This window comes from Bos indicus x Bos taurus, chromosome 17 (genome assembly GCF_003369695.1).
Source record: "Bos indicus x Bos taurus breed Angus x Brahman F1 hybrid chromosome 17, Bos_hybrid_MaternalHap_v2.0, whole genome shotgun sequence".
In the NCBI taxonomy this organism is placed as follows: domain Eukaryota; kingdom Metazoa; phylum Chordata; class Mammalia; order Artiodactyla; family Bovidae; genus Bos; species Bos indicus x Bos taurus.
In genome coordinates, this window is record NC_040092.1 from 26,362,683 (window position 1) to 26,385,347 (window position 22,665).

At 48.8% G+C, this 22,665-nt stretch overlaps 1 protein-coding gene across 2 annotated transcripts in view; it reads right to left on the reverse strand.

Moving 5' to 3' along the window:
- RIMBP2 (RIMS binding protein 2) overlaps positions 1 to 22,187 on the reverse strand; it is a 308,606-nt gene extending 286,419 nt beyond the window's left edge. Inside the window, exon 1 of one of the 2 annotated variants that reach the window (XM_027567059.1) lies at positions 21,658 to 22,187. The gene's annotated coding sequence lies outside the window, so the exon portion shown is untranslated. The remainder of the gene's footprint in view (positions 1 to 21,657) is intronic. The other variant, XM_027567052.1, reaches the window with a different exon arrangement.
- Between the last annotated feature and the right edge of the window lie 478 nt (positions 22,188 to 22,665).

Consider the following 22,665-nt stretch of genomic DNA (forward strand, 5'->3'; position numbering starts at 1 on the left):
AACATGTGGAGTGGCATTCAGCCTGCATGTAAATGCCCATTTGCAACCTCTGAGAGCCGTTAGCGGCCCCCAACCACCCAACTGGTTTAAGGAAAAATACTTCCTGAACTGTCACTGGCCAGACAACAATCTTGACAATCTTGTACTTTGTATGGTGTTTTCTCACACCACGTTGGTCGTATCCACAGAGACTCACAAAACCCAGTCCCTCAACATCAGCCTTTTTTTCTCCCTCTATCGGTTCCTTCGGACGTCACCTGAACTGAGGGGAATCCTGAAACACCAGCCTGCACCCTCAAAGGTCCCCTTGGGTGGACAGTCATGATGGTGATTTGAATGGTGTCCCTCCAAATTCACGTCCACTCAGAACCTCAGAATGTGACCTTATTTGGAAATAGAGCCTTTGCGGATGGAATTGAAACGAAGCAGAACCCTATAGTCCCCCCACCCCCGCATGTCTTCTGTCTGTGGAAAATGTTAGTCAAAGAATAATTTTAATCACAGAAATTAGAAATGCAGAAACAAAGGAAAACAAAGAAGACCAAAAAATAATAATGTAGTCATTAAGCAAAGTCAAGGACCTTTAGTTCTTTCCCAAGAGCTGTAGATAATATTCTGAGCCACATCCTGTGAGCTGTCTTATAGATACTAAAACCCCAGGTGGAGAAGTTAACTACATGATGACCAGACTGTACCCTGGACATGAGCTGGCACAACTCTAAGAACTGGCCTCAGAGAAATGGGAACAAATGGATGCTGGAACTCAAGATTAACTGTACCTAAAACAATCAAGATGACACTGGTCAGACCACCGATAATCAATTTGAAGATTACTGTCAGAGTTGACTGTGCTGTTCCTACATCTATCCCCCTTCTTCTGTCTATAAAAGCTCTTGCCCCACTGGTTGCTAGTAGAAAGTGGGTGGAGTCAGCCCTTGGACAGAGGTGCCAGCATCTAAAATAAAGCAAACTTCCCTTTCCACCAACCTAGCTTGTTTGTTAGCTTTTGAGCGGTGAGCCAGACCCACACACACCTTCAAGTAACAGAATGAATGTAAAAATTGAGATGGGATCATAGTGGATTAGAGTGGCCCCAAATCCAGTGAGTCCATCCATACAGAAGACAGAAAAGGACAGATGGAGGCACAGAGCAGAAGGGCATGAAGATGATGGCAGAGATTAGAGTGATGCTGCACAAGGTAAGGAACACCTGCAGACAAAACAGAGACTGAGACAGAGAAGGAAGGATCCAACCTGCAGATGAAGCATGGTCCTGCAACAACAGCCTGATGGACAGCTGCAGAATTCATGTTTTTCTCCAAGACATTTTAGCCAAACTCAAATATGTCTTTTAAAATGGATCCTTGAACTTAGAGGGCAAAACAGGTTTACAACTGACTATAGAACCTTAAGGGCTTCCCAGTTGGCGCTAGTGGTAAAGAACCCACCTGCCAATGTAGGAGACATAAGAGACGTGGGTTCAATCCCTGGGTCAGGAAGATCCCCTGGAGGAAGGCATGGCAACCCACACCAGTATTCGCGTCTGCAGAATCCCATGGACAGAGGAGCCTGGCAGGCTACAGTCCATAGAGTTGCAAAGAGTCAGACATGACTGAAGTGATTTAGCACACATGCAGGCATGCACAGGACCTTACAATCAAAGAAGTGGGACGAAGCTGTTGCAGCCTACCCGCCCACCTCCGCCACAGTTCTGGACAAGGGGGAGAAAGCTGGCATACACCCCTCAACCCTGCTGGGTGTCCATTCGACCCTCATACATGCACTTGAGGGGGGTCAGGAGGTATAGAAAAGAGCATTGCTGCAAAGGGCCCCCCACCCCCACACCAAATAACAGCATGGAAGAGGTTACCCAACAGCACTGCTCCTGGATCCAGCTGATTTCAGTCAATAATCCAGTGCAAGAAATTTCCAGAGTTCCAGTTAACCAAACTACTCTTCTTAACAAAAGAATGGGATTGACTATTTGCATAAGAGTAGGGAGAAAAATGGAACTTAGAGCTGAACCCTTGGAAATGATATTGACTTTGCCAAAGTCAATAATGATATAGTCACTTAGTTATCCAGGAGCTGGAGGAAGGACTTCCTTGGTGGTCCAGTGGTTGAGAATCTGCCTTGCAATGCAGGGTACATGGGTTCAATCCCTGGTCTGGGAACTAAGATCCCACATGCCACAGAGTAATTAAATCCTCGCAGAACAGCTACTGAGCCCACTCACTCTGGAGCCCTCATGCCACAGCTAGAGACTCAGTGCGCTGCAGTGAAAGATCCCACATAACTAAGACCTGATGCAGCAAAAAAATAAATTTTTTTTTTTAAGAGAGAGAGTTGGAGGAGAAAATAGGTGGAAATGGTGTGTGTGTGACAGAGAGACAGAGAGAAAGAAGGAGGGAGGGAAGGAGGGAACATGTGTATTTGCCCTTCCTTTCCCTGGTGGCTCAGATGGGAAAGAATCTGCCTGCAATGCAGGAGACCAGGGTTCAATCCCTGGGTTGGGAAGATCCCCTGGAGAAGAGAATGGCAACCCACTCCAGTATTCTTGCCTGGGAAATTCCATGGACAGAGGAGCCTGGCGGGCTATATAGTACATAGGGTCACAAAGAGTCAGACATGACTGAGCGACTAACACTTTTACACTTTCCCTATGGGAATTTAAAGAATTTCTTTTCAGCTATTAATCTATTCTAATAAGAACCACTGCACACTGGTTAAGAGATAAGGCTCTAGAATCAGGTTATACAGAATAGAATCTTGCCCAACCCCACCCACCCTGTTACAAACTGTGACTTTGAACAAGTTACTTAAATTCTTGAGCCTCATCCAATAAAGCCCATCCTTAAAAGCGGCATTCATAATATAAGGCTGTGAAAATTCAATAAAAAATTAAAAACTCAGAGAGTTTCACAGAGGATGCTCTGTATGTTAACAGCATCAGCATCATTTATTTCTTCTCCTTCATTCCTGGGCCACGACGACAAGACTATGATTTCCAGTAATTTGCTCATTTCAGTAAATGCTGTTACACTTTAGGTGCCCCAAGAAGTTCATGATAATAGGATCTTTTCCATAAATCATGCAGGTCACTGGGTCACCTCAGTGGGCACAGGCTGGATTGTTGGTCTCGAATCCTAAAATAATTGCTGCAGGTGCCAGAATGTCGGACCCGGGACCACCAGGGGAGCCAGTTAACCCGGGATTGGATGCTCACCATCTATTTCCTATTTCATCTGCCTTTTACAGTCACCACTTATCATCAAGCAGGTGCCCCTCGCTGCCCAGTATGTGAGGGTCATCTTCAGTTATTACACTGGCTGCCCGAGAAGCCTCAATTTGCTAATAAGAAAATGATGGGCTACCATCAGTGTTTGAAAATTACCTTTAGAATTCAGGGAGAAAGGGTAAGTGATCATCATTTTTTAAAAGCGTGGACATGCCTTTTGCCATCCAGCATCCTCTCCTGAACCACAGTGGCTTGAGGATGGTGGTCCCCCTCCCAACTCAGCCCCAGCCTGGGGTCTGCCCACCTGGCTCTGGGCAGGGCGCCGGGTCAGCTCCCCGGTAATGGGTAATCAGGATCTGAGAGGCATTAGCCCTCACGTGACCGGGCTGCCCCCTCCTGACCCCGATCAGCTTTTCACCCACAAGCTGCCGCCTGCAGCCTGCTCTGGGCTCACGTTGACTTTCCACATTCTAAGATTCAACAAATCTAATCAGTGGAGTATTTTGGTGTGTGTGTGTTTAAACGGAGATCCCTAGGGGAGAAGAAAGAAAAATAAAATAGCACCCCGTAATAGAACAGCAGAGAAGAAATGCTGTAGGAAATGAAGAGACAGGTGAGGGTAGAAGGGAGGAAACAACAGGAGGAACCTCAGGTCACTCAGCACAGGGCAGAGGCCGGGGGCCAGGCCACCAAGGAGGCGTCCCTCTAGGACACACTGGGTCCATCACAGGCTGGTGAGGCAGGCGGCTCCACTTTTGTTGTATTCTGGAGAACATCAATGAAGTCTCCCTTAAACATCTCCTTTCTGTGTCCAAATGCCCCAGCTGGAGCTCTCTCCTATGAAGTGGTGCTTGGAGGTCCAGGGACCTCTGGAGAGTGCGTGTGGGGCCAATGCACTGACCCTCCCCTGGCACCAAGACCCAGGAGAGGGCCCTGACAGGGACTGCAAGGAGGGCTGAGCCACCAGGAGCAGGGGTGAGGGGAAATCGCCTCTGCAGGTCCTCGGTCAAAGTTTTATTTATTTGGCCCCACCATGAGCATCCCTGGTGGCTTAGATGGTAAAGAATCTGCCTGCACTGCAGGAGCCACAGGAGACCCAGGTTCAGTCCCTGGGTTGGGAAGATCCCCTGGAGAAGGAGATGGCAACCCACTCCAGTATTCTTGCCTGGGAAATCCCATAAACAGAGAAACCTGGCGGGCTACAGTCCATGGGGCTCGCAAAGAGTTGGACATGACTGAGCAACTAACATACACATAACCATGAGGCATGTGGGATCGTAGTTCCCAGACCAGGGATCAAACCCACACTCTCTGCAGTGGAAGCACAGAGTCTCAATCACTGGAACACAGAGAAGTCTGCTTCCCATGTTTTGACATGCTTTCTAAATAATTTCTGCTGATGAGTCTGCCCGCCTGTCCCCAGTTTTCCCAAAGTGGGGCAGGCCTGCCAGTGAGCAGTGTGAAGCCTCTGGGAAGTTCCAAGATTCCCATACTCTCCAGTCCAATCACCCTGGTTCAAATGCCAGCTTTGCCACTTCCTGGCTGTGTGATCTCAGGCTAATTACTCCACCTCTCTGTAGCTTAGTTTCTTCATCCACACAACAGTGATAGCAGTCATGCCCACTGTGTGAGTTTCCCATGGCTGCAGTAACAAATTACAGCAAACCATTTGGCTGATAACATCAGAAATTCATTCTCCCTGGTGGGCTGGTGTCGCAGAAATCAGACATGACTGAGCGACTGCACACAATAACAGATCTGAGGGCCGAAGTCTGAAACCAAGGTCTCTGGGGCTTGAGGGGAGGACTCTTTCTACTCCATCCACTTTCTAGCGCCTCCAGGCTTCCTTGGCTTCTGGCCACATCCCTCCAGTCTCTGCCCCATGGTCACATGGCCTCCTGCTCTGTGTCTGTGCATGCAGTTGCATCCAGGGCCCACTAGATGATCCAGGATAATAAGCTCCTCCTCTCAAGGTCCTTAGTGTGATCCTATCCTTTGCCCTGTAAATGATATTTGCTCTTCCACTCTTTCAGGCAATAGTCAGAATTCCAGAGCTTAGGATTCAGATGCATCTTCTGGGGCCACAGTCAGCCCACAGGGACTTCCCAGGTGGCGCTAGTGGTAAAGAACCTGCCTGCCAGTGCGGGAGACTTAAGAGACGCAGGTTTGATTACTGGGTTGGGAAGACCCCCTGGAGGAGGGCATGGCAACCCACTCCAGTATGGACCCTACCGTCCAAGGGTTGCAAAGATTCGGACACGACTGAAGTGATTGAGCATATGCTACAACCTTGTAGGGCTGCTAGAAAGTTGGTTTTGTTTTGTTTTTAATAATTTGTCTGTTTGTCTTTTGCTTCATCTATTTTTTTTCTTTAATTTGGCTGTGTCGGGTCTTAGTTGCAGCACATGGGATTTCTGTTGGGGCATACAGACTCTCTAGTTGGGGTGCACGGTCTCAATAGTTGCATCGCATGGGCTTAGTTGCCCTCCAGCGAGGGGTCAGGTCAGGGGGGTTTCTCCAGTGGCTCAGCTGGTGAAGATCCACCTGCCAATGCAGGAGACTTAAGAGATGTGCGTTAGATCTTTCTGTGGGGAAGATACCCTGAAGAAGGAAATGGCAACCCACTCCAGTATCCTTGCCTAGAGAATCCCATGGACAGAGGAACCTGGCAGGCCACAGTCCATGGGGTCACAAAGAGTCATGTCCGACACACATGTGGGATGTTAGTTGCCGGATCAGGGATTGAACTCACATTCCCTGAATTGAAAGGCAAATGCTTCACCATTGGACCCACCAGGGAAGTCCCTCCCTTGAAGATTTAATGTGCTAAAACCTGCAAAGTGTTTACAACATTTCTTGGCACACAGAGAGAGCTGAATGTCACTGTCAGCTGTTACAGTGTTCTTTGTTTAGTATTATTATTATTCAGGGGCAGCATTAAATGACATTAATTCATTATCTGTTCTCTTACATGAGTTCCTGCAGGAGGAAGTATCGATCAGGACCAGACTGTCTTCAACACCTTTCGAAAGCTCCACTCACAAAACCCCCCTCAACAGAGAGGGCACCTCAGGAGCCGAGCCCAGGCAGGCGGGAGAAGATGTTTAGGACCAATTAGACATCTCTTATCTTTACTCGTTTCATTTTTAGTCCTGCTTCATCTAACATGATATAAAGATTTCATTTACAATAATCACATAAAATTGCATTTGTTTATTTTTAGCCTCCATAGATGTCTTTAAAAAGGAAAATGAGTCCACTGAAAACAGATATTAAGTCAGTAATGGCGTAGGCTTGGACAACTGGGGCAAAAAGAAATCACAAAGCTGGCCTTATGGAGGGGGAACATCACCCCGCTGAAGAGATAAAGGAGCAAGTAAAACACCACCACTTACAACGCACATGCACCAGGTTGGGAGGTGATGCCTGCATGACCCGAGTTTGGGAAACAGTGGTGCTGGAACGAGCAGGACTCTATGGTCCTTGCCCCCCACCCCAGGTCCTCTGCCTGCTTTTAGTCTCTGGAAAAACTTTGGCCAAAGAATAAGTTTAATCAGAGAACTGAAAAATGGAGAAACAAAGGAAAGCTGCCCAACAGGACTAAATAATAATTTTTTAGTCATTAACGGAGAAGGCAATGGCAAGCCACTCCAGTACTCTTGCCTAGAAAATCCCATGGATGGAGGAGCCTGGTAGGCTGCAGTCCATGGGGTTGCTACGAGTCGGACGCAACTGAGCGACTTCACTTTCACTTTTCACTTTCATGCATTGGAGAAGGAAATGGCAACCCACTCCAGTGTTCTTGCCTGGAGAATCCCAGGGACGGCAGAGCCTGGTGGGCTGCCATCTATGGGGTCACACAGAGTCGGACACGACTGAAGCAATTTAGCAGCAGCAGCAGCAGTTAGTCATTAAACATAGTCAAGGACCTTTTGTTCCTTCTCAAGGGCTGTAGGTAATAGTCTGAGCCATATCCTGTGAGCTATCTTGTCAATACTGAAACCCCCCCCACCAAGTGAAAGAAGTTAACTACATGATGACTAGACTGAGGCCATGACATAAGTGGCCACAATTTTGAGACCAGCCCTCAAGAAATTGAAACAAGCTGACCCTGGATCTGAAGACTAACTGTACTGAAAATAAGATGATGCTGGTCAGACCACTGATGACCAATTTCAAGATGGCTGTCAGAGCTGCCTGTGCTGTTTCTCATGGAGCCCCCTCCCTCCGTCTATAAAAGCTCTTGCCCACTAGTGGTCAGTAGGGGTGGGGGGAATCAGCCTTTGGACAGGAGTCTGCCCTCCCAACCCCACCCTGGTTTCAAACATCCAAAATAAAGCAAAGTTTCATCTCCACCAACCTGGCCCTTTTATTGGCTTTTGAGTGGCGACCGGCCAGACCCCAGTTTCAGTTACAGCATGAGATTACTATCTGCACTTTGGAACCATGAAGACCAAACCTAGGCAGTGAGGTGACCAACCCGTTCATTGCAAAACACGGTCCAGAACCCAGGGATCCTGGGGCACCTAATCCAAGCCTTTCTGTATGTATTTACTTCTGGGATGAAAAGAGTTATGTTTCCCCCATTCGTTTCTCCAGAGATTGTGAGTCACAAAACTATCCTGGGGGTGAGGGTGGTCAAGAGGAGACACAGCTGTCCCATGGGCCAGGTGTACCCATTAACCCCCAGGGGTACCCCTGTTTCTTTTTTTAATAAAGTATTTTTATTATTAATTTTTGTTGCATTGCAAGGCATGTGGGAGCTTAGTTCCCTGACGAGGGATCGAACCCATATCCCCTGCAGTGAACGCACAGAGTCCTAACCACTGGACCACCAGGGAAGTCCCAGCACACCTGTTTCGGATGTGCTCCTGTCTGGTGAAATATCAGTGAATGTGTCTTTTGCTTTATCTACTGTGTTCGAGGCCCCCCCACTGTTTCTCCCTCTCCCTTTCTTCTATAGGCCTCCAGGTCCCTGTGCAGGGCAGACGGAAAGAGCCTCAGGCTCCCCGCGCTGCAGAAATGTCCTGTCTGCCCAGACAGTGGGGCCGAGCTCCAACTGAGCATCTTCCCAGAGGCAGTGCGCAAAAGCCAAACAGAGAGAGGCCGAGCCCATCACAGCCCCTACACCCCAAGCAGGACTGCACGATGCCATTCCCTGCACAAGTCTCTCCTTCCCACATGGTTTAGGCAGCTCTGCTCATAAGAAAAGAAAAATAAATAAACTGCAGAAGCATCTATTTAAAAATCTAGGCTTCACTGCCCAGGAGACTCAAGTCAAAACAAACTTCAAAGAGCCAGTGAAAGCACCTTTGCTTGAGGCTCTTGAAACAGATCAGAACTGGGGAGTCCCTACATCAAGTCTGATTTTGACCTGAAATAACCCAGCAGGTCTGGGCTTTAAAGGAGCCCTTACCCAAGTTGACAGGCTTCCCTGGTAGCTCAGGCGGTGAAGAATCTGCCTGCAAGGAGGGAGACCCGGGTTTGATCCCTGGGTGGGAAAGATCCCCTGGAGATGGGAATGGATCCCGCTCCAGTATTCCTGCCTGGACAATCCCATGGACAGAGGAGCCTGGCAGGCTACAGTCCATGCGGTGTCAAAGAGGACATGACTGAGCATCCAACACACACCCAGGCCAACATGGCAGCGAGGATTTCATAAAGGAGCCACATGAGAGCCGAGCCTCATCTCCATGTGGCTGTTTATGCAGATTACCCATCAGAAAGATGTAAATGGCTGCTCAAACATTCAAGTCACTGAGAGCAGGGAGAATGTGATGTTTTCATCCTGTGCTGGATGAGGGCACCAGTGAAGGACGGGCTGGTGCAGGGGGTCAGCTCTGCCATCAGTCAGCTGAGCGGAAGTAAGGCTTTCAGGGACAACCTCCCACCCGGAGCACGGGGTGTGAGGAGAAGGTCCCCATTCATGGATCAGGTGGGATCCTGTCTTGTTTATCTCATCCTATTCATTCCATTGTCATTTTACTGTCTGGTCTGTTTGGGATCCGAGAACCATAGCAGTGATAATACTAACTAGCATGTGTAGAGCCCTCACTGTCTGCCAGGCCCTGTCCTGAATGTTTCACATCATTCAACTCATTTAATCCTCAAAACACCCCATCTATAGCCTCCCCATCTGAATGAGAATAATGGTAAGAGCTAAAATATGTACTGAGTGCTTACTGGGTACTGAGCAGTTTACTTGTATTAGCTCAATCCTTTGAGAAAGAGATAGATGACATTGCTCTATAGATAGGAAAACGAGGCACAGAGAGGTTAAGAAATACACCCATTGCATGTCAGAGAACAAACTTACAGTTGCCCAAGGCAGGGGGTGGGAAGGATGGGGGAATGGATGCTTGGGAAATTTGGGATGGACAGGTACACACTGCTGTATTTTAAAGGGATAACCAACAAGGACCTACTATATAGCACAAGAAACTGCTCAAGGTTACGTGGCAGCCTGGATGGGAGGGGAGTTGGGGGGAGAATGGACACATGTATATGTATGGTTGAGTCCCTTCTCTGTTCATTTGAAGGTATCACAACATTGCTAATCGGCTATACCCCAATATAAAATAAAAAGCTATAAGAAAAATATAAAGAAACACATCCATAATTACACACCCCGAAGATCAGAGAGCTAAGGCAAGAACTAGCCAATCTGGTTTAAGACTCTTAAACATGGCCAGTGCCACCTACTGAAGGTCATTTCCCAGCCCCATTTGTGGGATTAACTCCCCTTGCAGGAGCCATAGGGAGAGAAGTGAGTGCAGAAACGGGTCAGCACCCTCCTCGGCGGCAGTGTTGCCTGATGGCTAGGGTGTGAGCTCTGCCCAACGAGCCCCAGTGCACTTGACTGCTTCACTCACCAGCCTCATGAGACTGGGCAGGTGACTTCTGTTCCCTGGTCTCAAGCCCCATCCACAAGCACAGAGAATGACAGCTCCCCCCTTATAGGGTTAGTGATTGTTAGTATCGCTGTTATGATTGAATTCCAGACTAATCGCAAGTGGAATTATGAATCAGTACAGAGGATGAGATGGCTGGATGGCATTACCGACTCAATGGACATGAGTTTGGGTAAACTCCGGCAGTTGGTGATGGACAGGGAGGGCTGGCGTGCTGCAGTCCATGGGGTCACAAAGAGTTGGACAAGACTGAGCAACTGAACTGAACTGAATGGTTTATCACTAATCAATAGAGGAATTATTCAGAAAATACCAGTGGTCCCCAGTGCGGCAGGACTGTATTCTGACAGAGTAAAGGAAGCCTTCTCCCCACATATCCCACACCCCAGGGGAGGGGGAAGGAATATTCTGGACCAGTTATGCCTAGCCTCCACTTTGATGGTCGAGCTGACCTCAGCCAGCTGTACCCTCCACACCCCCTCTCCATGGAAGAGAAATTAACTGTGAAATTTTGAAACGATAGAGAAAACACAAAGTAATCAAATTTATCCTCCAGTGACAAGATCAACTTTCCTGATCTTAAGAAAAAGCAAGAGCTAAAACAAGCTGGTTACAGACAAGAAAGCAGCCTCGGGTGACTTGGACCTCCGGGAATCACATGCCACCCACATCAATGCCTCGCCTTGCCCACAGCTCTGACTCTGCACACGCCACTGTGCACACCCAGGCCTCCTGCTCTGGGATGCTGGGCTGGGGCAGGAGGAGATGCCCAGGCCTGGAGGGTTCATGCACCCTCCAAATACTGACCCCCTGAAGGAAGTCCAGAAGAAATGACAGAGGATGAAGGGAGCCCCGCCCCTCCCTCAAGGAAAGAGGAAGAAACAGGCTTTCTGCAGTGGGATACGGCTGCACAGAGAACCAGAACTGAACAGATCAGCTCCCAGAGCCTGGGGCCACCCGACAGTCCCTGGAGCCTCTGAGACCAGCCTTCAGGGCCCACTTGAGCCTCTTAGAGCAGGTGCTCTGGGATGGGGCAGGGACGTCAGTATTTTTAAAACAGATTTATTGAGATGGAACTCAAGTAGCATTCAACTCATCCATTTAAAGTATACAAATCAATGGATTTTAGTATATTCTCAGATACATGCAATCATCACCATACTCCATTTTAGGACATTTTCATCACCTCAGAAAGAAACTCAACACCTTTATCATTTCCCAGTCTCCCCAGTCCTCCAGCCCTGGGCAGCCACCAAACTACTTCCTGTCTATGGGTTTCCAGTCCTGGAAATTTCATGCTGGCAGAACCATACAATAGGTGATCCTCCATGTCTTGTCTCTTTTCGCTTAGCATCTTGTTCCCGAGGTTCATCCACGGGGTGGGATGCATCTGAATGTCACTGCTTTTTTATAGCTGAATAGTATTCCCTGGTGGCTCAGATGGTAAAGAATCCATCTGCAATGCAGGAGACCTGGGTTTGATCCCAGGGTTGGGAAGATCCCCTGGAGGAGGCCACTCCAATATTCTTGCCTGGAAAATCCCCATGGACAGAGGAGCCTGGCGGGATACAGTCTACAGGGTCACAAAGAGTTGGACATGACTGAGCGACTAATCACACAGCACACACAGTATTCCATTGTATGGGTCCACCAATGTCCATCTTTGGCAGCCATATTTTTTAAAAGATCTGAGAACCACTGCTAGAAATGGAGATGTGTGTCATTCCATGCAGTCTCTCCTCCCAACCTCCTCCTCCATCCTCAGCTGTATCCTAGATCTGTTCCCATGGATTTATTCTCTTTTCCCCTTCAAGTCCTGAATCTGATCTCTTCTCACCATGGCCACTGCTATGCCCTGGCCTGAGCTGAGACCCCATCGTCTCATCCCCTGTAGGCTGTGTCAGCCCCTCCCCATCTCCTCATCCACCTCTGCCCTGCAGTCCACCCCACACAGCAGCCAGAGCATCCTGCTGAAAACAGGCAGACCACGCTGCTCCCCTGAGAACCTTCCAGTTGCTTTTAATCTCACCTAGAATCAATTTGAGGCCCTCTGACCACTACTGCGAGGTCTGCCCCTGCTCCCTCCCGACCTCCATCGCCACCACAGCTCCCTGATGCCTTCAAGACACACTCACCAGCTTGCTCTTCCTTCCATGAGGGCAATTCTGCACAGTGGGTATCCACCAGCTTCCGAGCTTGGTTGACCCAAATTTAAAACCTGGACCCTTCCTCCCCAGGTGTGAGACCCTGGAAAAGTTCCTCATGTCTCTTAGATGATTGTGCTATCTGTAAAATGGATCTAAACTATGTCCAAAGCCCACTTCATAAAGCCTCAGTGTTGCGCATGTAAAAATCAAGGACACACGGGGATCCCCAGTCAGTGTCACACATATTACTGCATCTACAGTTCCAAGAGCTGTTCACACAGGCTCCCTTATTTAATTCTCAGCCTAAAAAATTGGTCCAGGACTTCGCTGGTGGTCCAGTGGTTGAGAATTCATCTGCCAGTGCAGGGGACACAGGTTTGATCCCTGGTCTGGGAACAAAGATCGCACATGCCCAATGGCAAATAAACCCGTGTGCAGCAACTACTACCTCCACATCCTAGAGCCTGTGCTCCACAACGAGAGAAGCCACTGCAAGAAGAAGCCCGCCCACTGCAACTAGAGAAAGCCCACGTCGAGCAATGAAGACCCAGCACAGTCAAAACTAAATACATAATTGATTAAAACTCAAAAATAAATTATTTTTTTTAATGATCCAGGGACTTCTCTGGGGGTCCAGTGCTTAAGACTTCACCTTCCAAAGCGGGGGTTGAGGGTTCAATCCCTGGTTGGGGAGCTAAGATCCTACATACCTCATGGCTAAAGAAAAAAAAAAACAAAAACCCACAAAACAGAAGCAAGGTTGTAACAAATTCAATAAAGACTTTAAAAAATGGTCCACATTTTAAAAAAATATATTAAAAAAAATGGTCCAGAACTAGAGTGAAGGGACTCCACCCAGAGCTGGTGGGCTTGAGGACTGTCCAGAGTCTGGGGGTGACAAAGGCACCCAGCCCATCCTGGAGGGTGTCACATACACCAGTTCATCATTCCTGAGCACCTACTATGTATCAGCCACTTGCCAGCACTGGAGATTTGGCCACAGCCACAAGCAGACAGGTTCCACAAAATCGGATGTGGGTGGGCCAGGAGAAGTCCAAAGTGACCCCCAATCCTCAAGATGGGGTATCTGAGTGGCAGAAGGCACAATTCACTTTGATGACCAGAGAATTCCAGAGAAGTGGAGGTTTTGAAGGGGAAGTGAGGTTGTAATCTACCTTGACAGCTAGTTTGAGACACTCCTGTGGGACTGCCTTGGGCCATGGGAGACGCTGCTATAAAATCCCTTGACACTACAAATGGACAGCCCCTCGTGTCACCCAGAAGGACAGCAAATTGGGTACCGCATGTGTGTTAGTTGTTCAGTCGTGTCCAACTCTTTTGAGACCCCATGAACTGTAGCTGGGCTTCCCAGGTGGCTCAGCGGTAAAGAATTTGCATGCAATGCAGGAGATGCAGGTTTGATCCCTGGGACATGAAGATCCCCTGGAGGAGGACATGGCAACCCACTCCAGTGTTCTTGCCTGGAGAATCCCATGGACAGAGAAGCCTGGTGGGCTACAGTCCATGGGGTTGCAAAGAGTCGGACACAACTGAAGTGACTGAGCACACAAACACACACACACACACACACACACACACACACGAAATGTAGCCCACCATGCTCCTCTGTCCATGGGGATTCTCCAGGCAAGAAAGCTAGAGTGGGTAGCCATTTCCTTATCCAAGGGCTCTTCCCAATCCAGGGATCCAACCTGGGTCTCCAGCATTGCAGGCAGATTCTTTACCATCTGAGCCACCAGGGTGGCCACCCATTATTTGTAATAATGAGGAAAAATTGAAACAGCCTGAATGGTCCTATATGATAAGTAAGCTGGGAATAACCATGTTCAAGTATTACACAGCTACTCTAAGATATGTTTTTGCAGTGTCTTTCTATATCATAGAGAAATGCCAACTTTATCATGTAAAATATTTTTAAAACATACTTCAAAACAGTTAATGAAATAAAAACCCCCATAGAGAAGAAACTGGAAAGAATGCCAGTATTAACAATGGTTGGTTCTGGGTGACAGGATTATGAATCAACAATATTTTCTTCTTCCCTTTTTTTTTTTTTTTTAATACTTTCTAACTTTCCCACAATGAAAAGTCATTACTTTTATAATCAAAAGTAGGGACTTCTGCAGAAGGAGAAGAGGGTGGCAGAGGATGAGATGGTTAGATAGCATCACCAACTCAATGGACATGAACTTGAGAAAACTTCAGGAGATGGTAGAGAATGGGGAGCCTGGTGTGTTGCAGTCCACGGGGTCGCAAAAAGCCAGACACAACTTGCCGACTGAACAGCAACAACAAAAAAACAGATAACTAATGAGAACCTATTGCTCAGGGAACTCTGCTCATTACTCTTCAGTGACCTAAATGGGAAGGAGATTCCAAAAAGAGGGGATATATGTATATATACAGCTGATTCACTTTGCTGGACAGTAGAAACTATTATAATACAACATTGTAAAGCAAACTATACTCCAATAAAAATTAATTTTAAAAAAATGAAGGACTTCCCTGGTGGTCCAGTGGCTAAGACTCTTCATTCCCAATGCAGGGGGCCTGGGTTCAATCCTTGGTCAAGAACTAGATCCCACTTGATGCACCTAAGAGTTCACGTGCCATAAACTAAAGATTCTGCGTGCCCCAGCCAAGACCCAGTGCAGACAAATAAATAAAAACAATTTTTTTAAAGATGTCATTGAAAAAACAAATTCAAGATGCAGAACCCATGTAGTGAGCTGTGTAGGGACAGTCAGTGTGGTTTTGACATCAGCAGAGGCAGCCTTGTCACTTGCCCCAAACCTGGCCCCCAGCTCACCAGCATCCCAACCCCCTAGAGCAAGTCCTGGGTAACTAGGTAGATACACAGATCAGATTCTTGGCCCCTAAATCTGAGCTCTTTAAAGACGTGGAGCTAACAACCAAACATGATTTCCTAATACTCCAGAGCTCCTTCTGGGATGGGGCAGGGGAGTGCTGTTAGGAGGGAAACATTAGAAACAAGCAGACAACCCCATGGCCCTATTACCTCTTTACATCTCTGAATTCGAAGTAACAGTGGAGCAACGCGATGAGGAGTGATTCTGTGTTAGAAACAATCAGTCAACAATAACCATCCATAACTTCCCAGTGGAAACCAACTCTGCTGAGCCAACTGCAGCAACCAATTCTAAACTCTGTCATCACAGCATCCGTGCTGGGTTTTGGCAACAAGAATATTTCATCACAGAGAATCTTTCCAAAGTCCCCCCTGACCAGATCAGCAGCCACAAGCTCCACTCAAAATGCCTTTTTTTCCAAAGGCGAGACAAACAGGTTTTCTTGGTGGCAGCATGCAGTGGGGTGGGGCAAGATGGGGACAAGAGGACGTGGAGAGGGGAACCTTCGCATCTCGAAAAAGGGAACCCTGTGGCCAATTCCCTGAGGATGGAACTGGCAAACTACCTCCACCCACCGGTTTCAGACACCCGTAGGAACTCACGGCTCATGCTCAGTGTCCACGGGTAAAAGCCTCGGGACTCCAGACCCCTGTCATTCCACCTGCTCCAAAAACATCCTGCTGGCACTTCCTGCACAGCCATCTAAGAGAAAGGAAACCACTGTTCCTTCCCTCACATATTTAGGGTCTTTGCACCTGTATCTGTATACCTGGATTCTTAAATGTCACTTCCTCCATGAGAACTTCGAGGATACCCCCCACAGGCTCTCACATCAGGCTGTTCTAATCTTCTGTATGGTGTTGCCTCCATTTGTTTTTCAGTCATCTGCTTGTCAAACACACACACATACATACAACCATAAGAGCAGAGATTTTAGCTATCTTGCTGGCTGCTCTGTGCTCAAAATGCTACTTAATATTTAATAGGGGCTCAAATGTTTGCTGAATGAATAAGTGAATGCACTGTCTTCATCCCTAGATTACAAAAATAAACATCACAACTGCTGCCTTCCAGGAGCTTCATTCTAGAGAACAGAACCATCCTGGAACACATAATTGTAGAGCTTGTGGTGACGACAATGCACAGGCCAGTAACCAGACCAAAGGTTACTACTGCCCCATCCCACCCTGGGGCCTCTTACAGGTCATTCCCTTCCTTCATTCCTGGCTTCCCTGATAGCTCAGTTGGTAAAGAATCTGCCTGCAATGTGGGAGACCTGAGTTTGATCCCTGGGTTGGGAAGATCCCCTGGAGAAGGGAATAGCTACCCACTCCAGTATTCTGGACTGGAGAATTCCATGGACTGTCCATGGAGTCACAAAGAGTCAGACATGACTGAACAACTTTTACTTTCACTTTTCTTCATTCTTTCCAAAAAATATTTATTGACATCCTACTATGTGCAAAGCACTTGCATGGAAAAACAGACAATAAAAATGTCAGCAAATAAGATAATTTCAGATGAATGTCCTTAGGTCACCCTGATTCCTCCATTTCTCAACAACCTCCCCCACACCCAATTGCCACAGACTCTGCCACGTCACCCATCTGTGTCCCTGTGAAGCCTCTCAGGGCCTGGAAGTCGTGACACTTCTTTCCCATGTGAGTGAACATTAAGAACAAGTTATCTGACTGTCCTACTATAGGGCACAGGAACTACAGTCAAAATCCTGGGAAAAACCATAACAAAAAAAGAATATAGCAGAAATTAACACAACATTGTAAATCAACTATACTTCAATTAAAAAACAATAATACATTTTAAAAAAGAATAAGTCATCCAGATTCCCAGAGAAGCCCTAGCCGCTCCCATTTTATGAGCTTCCTGGTCCAGTAAAAACTAAGAAATGTCAAGGCAGGTTTAAATTGTTATTTCTCAGGTATCCATTTAATGCATTAAATACATGTATTGGGCTTCCCTTGTGGTTCAGCTGATAAAGAATCCTCCTGCAATGTGGGAGATCTGGGTTTGATCCTTGGGTTGGGAAGATCCCCTGGAGAAGGGAAAGGCTACACTCCAGTATTCTGGCCTGGAGAATTCCATGGACTATATAGTCCATGGGGTTGCAAAGAGTTAGACACAAATGAGCAACTTTCACTTCATACACGTATTAATATATACATGTCATGTACACATGTTATTAATAATACATTAACTACAGCCCAACAGGGGCTCCCCAGGTAGTTCAGTGGTCAAGAATCCACCTGCCAATGCAGGAAGCACAGGAGACACGGATTTGATTCCTAGGTCAGGAAGATCCCCTGGAGGAGGAAACAGCAACTCACTTCAATATTCTTGCCTGGAAAAGCCTATGGACAGAGGAGCCTGGAGGGCTACAGTCCATGGAGTAGCAAAGAGTCAGACATGACTGAGTGACTGAGCATGCACATAACCCAACAAACCCTAGTATGATATCATTGACTTATGAATATGGATCCACACAGGTCCAGTTACCAGGAATGGGTTTAAAGTCTCATGAGAAATGATTTATTTTGAGTCTTCTCAGTGGATCTTGGTGATTGAAAACATAGCTTCAAATGTCAAGGGTTAATTTGAGATTCTTTGTCACTCTAAGGATGAGCCAAACGACCCTCCCAGACACTCCCCCAAGAACCACATTGGTTCTCAAAGAGGAAGAGCCGTTACCCATAAGGCCTGAGACTCAGGGCAGGCTGCCTAAGACTTAAGAAATGACTCTGAAGAGACATAGCCCAGTCCCCTGAAAACCCACCCAACTCTGCTGCTGCCCGCAAATGCTAGTTTGGAATTGAAGTGTCTGTGAAAGCCCCCTCCCAAACAGCTTTAGGCAGAACTGGATACACAAGGGCTGGAAAAGTTCATTGCAAACGTTAGAAAGTTGGACAGTGCTAAGTACTGGCAAGAACATGGGGAAAGAGAACGCACCCTGCAGAGCGAGCTGGAAGCACTTGCTGAAATAAAGTAGTCACATCCCCTCCGCCCCAGCCATCCACTTCTGAGATGCACTCAGAACGATTCTCACTCAGGACCCTCAGGCACATGTGCAAGGATGCTGCTGCAACATCATCTGTGCAACTGGGCTCTGGAGCCAACCTGGTGTCCTCGATAGGGATGGGCAAGAAAAAGGTGGTCCATGAGCTGTACGGAATATCACACAGCAGTTAGAGGTAACTCAGCAGAAATACACACTGTGACACAGAGGGACTGCAAGGGGACAAGACTGCATGAGAGAAGCAGGAAACAGAACAAGGTCCAGAGCACCATGGAATTTCTGTTCATCAGAAAACCTAGGAATGTGGCAGCACTAATGTTTCTCATAGATGCAAATTCAGGGTTATATATCAAATGCGTTGAAGGGACTGGCTGTGATGGGAAAGATAAAGGAGGTAGGGACTGGGGTGAAAGGGAAGAGACAGGAAGAGGGGCAAGGGAGAGATAGAAGGGAGACAGAGAGAAGGAAAGGGGAAAGCAGACTGTAACAATAACACATTAGGGACTGTGGAGTGAGGTTCATCCAACCCTTTGCACCCCGTGCAGTGGCACCAACATCAACAGGCCATTGCTTCTCTGCGATTGTGAGCTTGGAGCAGATGCCATAACAAGATCAGGCAGCTTTTCAAATGGACAGGCAGAGGCAAAGAGAAGCTGGGGAAACACTGTTCATAGAGTATAATGATCTAATTCAAAAGGAACCAGAGAAATGAAGAACAGTTTACGAGCAGTCAGGGTCAGCCACTCCAGTGCATCCATAATAGACCAGCACAGCAGGAGGTGCATCCTTAAACAAGTTCCCAGGACTACACAGATTGCAACCTTCCCGCTACCCCAAACAACTGGGAAATTCAGCGGTTAAATCCTCTACCTCCCCTACCACTGGGAGCAGTTGCTCCAGCCATGCAGGAAAGGAGTCTCCTTGCTACGAACAAAGTTCCAACACAAGCCTACACCCACCGGAGGGGCCAGGGCTTTGCTAGAATCACACTTTGTTTATACTCACAACCGAAGTCAAGAGCACGGTAGATGACTCCCACAGATGCTTGACCACCTTGGGGGTGACCCCTAACCCAGCAGTTCTCAAAATGAGGTCCCTGGATCAGAAGCATCAGCACCAGAAACTGAGAAATTCAAACCCTGGACCCCATCCCCAGCGCTGCTCAGAAACTGCTCTCACCCTGCTCCCTCCATGACTCGGATGCTCCCCAACATTTGAGAGCCCTGGCGCTAATTAAAACTTCAAGCTTCACTCCAAAAACACAGAGGAGGGAGGCTTGGAAGTAGAAGCTCAGGAAAGAACCTCGCTGCTCTGTGCCCCTCCTCCTGCCCTTTAAGCACAGGCTGTTCTCCCAAACGCGAACCACGTAGGGAGAAATGAGACTGGAAAACACAGTGGAGAGAATCAGTGGAATTGGTTTGCTGCCTTTTTTTTAATTGCTAGTTCTCAGCCCAGTCGGCACACAGCCTCACCTGGGGACGCTTTGAGACTCCCCCCCACCAGGGATTCAGATGTAGCTGGGTTTGATATGGGAGATGCAGGGCACAAACCTGGGACTGGGGTGGGGGTGGGGGCAGCCCCTTAAGTCCCACCCACTCCCCTGGCACGCTGACAGCGCCAACCTTTCCCTGACCCACTTTGTCATCTTCTCAGAAGGGGAGGGTGGTAAATATCAGCTGCCAGCCACTTCCCTGAAATAACCTCAAAATGCTTTGCTCCGTGTCCCGGGTACAGTGCCATATGGCCAGCAGAGCAGCCGTAGGCCCTGGGGCACAGCCCAGTCACCCCACACTGCAGATGGGGCTGTCTGCCTGCCTGCCTCCCACACCAAAGCCCCACGTCGGAGACACAAGCCCGGGTGGTACCCAAGCATCTCGCCTGGAGGCTTCAACTTCACAGGAGCCCAAATCACACTCAAAGATAACGAAATCCCACAGGCTAGGGGTCCGGGCCACAACAGGGGATTCCACAGCAGGGCTGGGAGAAAGCTGAGGGGCTGGGGTGTCTGGATGGGGAGGGGACCCCCCCCGGGGACTGTTCACCTTGCAATCGGGCTAAGTTTAAAGTGCTCTCCTCCCATGGCACCTCCTTTACTCCTGGTTCAGAAACTGGGCTTGAGGAGAGGTGGTCCACGCCCCCCTTCTCTCTCCATCCCATCTTCCATGTTCATAGCCAGCTCACTCCCTTCTTCCTCCGCCTGCTCTCCCTGGGACATTTTCTGTCCCTTAATGAGGTGGGGGTCTCACTTTAGTAAAAGGTGATGATGCAGAGAGAGAGCCCAGGGTGGACCCCTTCCCTCAAGGCCCTCCCCTCCTCGCTCACCCTGCCATCCTAAGAACTTGGGGGGACTGCAAACCCAGTGGAAGGGTCTGGAGAGCCCCCGTCCCCAGTTCCTGCAGAAGCCCCCAGTGGCCCTGAGCCCAGTGACCCAATGACCGAGTGTTGAGCTGCGTCCACCCAGCCCTCAGCTGGACTTTTGGGGACAGCCCGTGGGAACGCCCTGGGGACAGCAGCGCACCTGCCTCTACAAAGGCCTCAGCGTCAGGAGAGTAAGCAGCACCCTAGCCCCCACTGGCCCCCAAACCCAACTTCCCTCCCGGCAGACCGTCCTGTAAACACTGCGTCTCCAGGTGAAAACATGGCTTTCGGGGGAGGGCCTGCCCCAGCGAACAGCCTGTGGGCACACACACACACACACACACTCCCACACTCCCACACACACACACACATATGCGCACGCACGCATTCTGCCGGGAACATCTGTTTTGACAAACAAATTATTCAAGTCAGTCTATGGGACATGAATTGACAAATTCTCAACGTGCAGGTCCCTGGCTCCATACATTTCAGATCTGAGCCAAACTGGGGATGATACAACCAACTCTTTTATTTTTTTATTCCTTGGCCCACAACCCCTTCCTCACCCCAGCCCAACCTCAAAGAAGACCACATCCGGAGCCCCCAACAGGCTTAGATGAGAAACAATCCGAACTCACACACCTGGGGGTTACAAAGACATTGCCTGCCGTGGTGTCAAACTTCGCCCAGAGGGGCTTTTCTGCAAAGCTGGGGGCGGAAGGGGTGTCGGGAACCCCACAGTGACTGAGAACCGTCAGCCCTGCCCTGGGAAACCAGAACCACGGGGACCAAGCAGCAATATCCCGCATCAGCGGGAGGAATCGTCTGGAAACGGTCCGCCTCTCCCCGCGGCTCTCCGCACCGGCGTCCATGGCAGCTTCGCCAGCCGCGCGGTACCCGGACCCCGTGCTGAAGGGCATCCTCAGACCGCTGGAAAATAAACTTTGTCAGGCAGAGAGTTTCCGGCTATCACCCAGCGATCACCGCCGCCGCTGCAGCGCGGGGTGCGTGCGGAGGGGTGAAAAGGCAAACGAGAAGCTATTTTTAGGAGAAAAAAAAATAATAATAAATCTCAGCCTACCTTAGAAGCAGCAATGCCAAGACTGGGAGGTTCACCGGGAGACAACTGCAGTCTGCTGTGTCAGATTACAAACTGGGGGCCAGAGGGAGAGAGCAGAGAGGGAAGGGGGAGGGAGGGAAGGAGCAGAGAGGAGGAGGGAGGGAGGGGGAGAGAGAGAGAGGGCATTGGTGTGTCTGCACTGCTAGGATTCAGCTAGAAATGATTCATTAGTTTTCTGCAGGCAGGCAAGCAGGCCCAAAGAGAAAAAGATGGGGGGGTGGGGGGACCAACCGCCATGCAGCGGTACCCAGAGCCCAGGAAACGTCAGTGTTTTAAACACACACGTACACACACCAAGATGGCTCTCCCCTCCCTGCCAGCGTCTTTTCCACCGAGTTGTGGCCAAAAGCGAGGACAGAAATGGAGGCCACACAGCTCTCTTAGCCACGCAGGGCTTGGGGTTCAGTGGGTGATGCTCCGTCTGTGGAATAACAACGCAAGCTCTCCCCTGTTGGCTGCCAGGGGCCTCCTGCAACCTACCGGCCGCGGAAAACCTGCCCTCGCGCGCCCCACAAAGCTAAGAAACTCAAGTGCAGCCGGGAATTAAGCGATTATGTGAACCACCCAAGCTGTTCGGGTCTTTACCCTCTGGTCTGGCGCCCCCGCCCGCCCCAACCTCCAGAATCCAAAGAAAATAACATATGTGTCCTCCTCGTCCCCTAAGAAGTTCAGACTCTTCCACAGACTACCAGCTACCTAGCAACGAGGCAGAGTGACAGATTAGGAAAATGTGTGTGGACTTGACACACACACACAGATGCACACAGTTTGTTCCCTGAGATGAAAACCCCATCGTGTGTGATTTAAAGATGCTAAATAATTTAGCTCCTGGGAAGAAAGCCCCATGTTAGGTCCCACAGACCTCGACTGCAGCTCTGAGGGGTCCCAGTGCCACCTGCCTAGGCAGAGACCAAGCACCAGCGACAGGTCTTTTTTACAAAAAGGTAAGAGTCTCTGGAGATGGTTTCT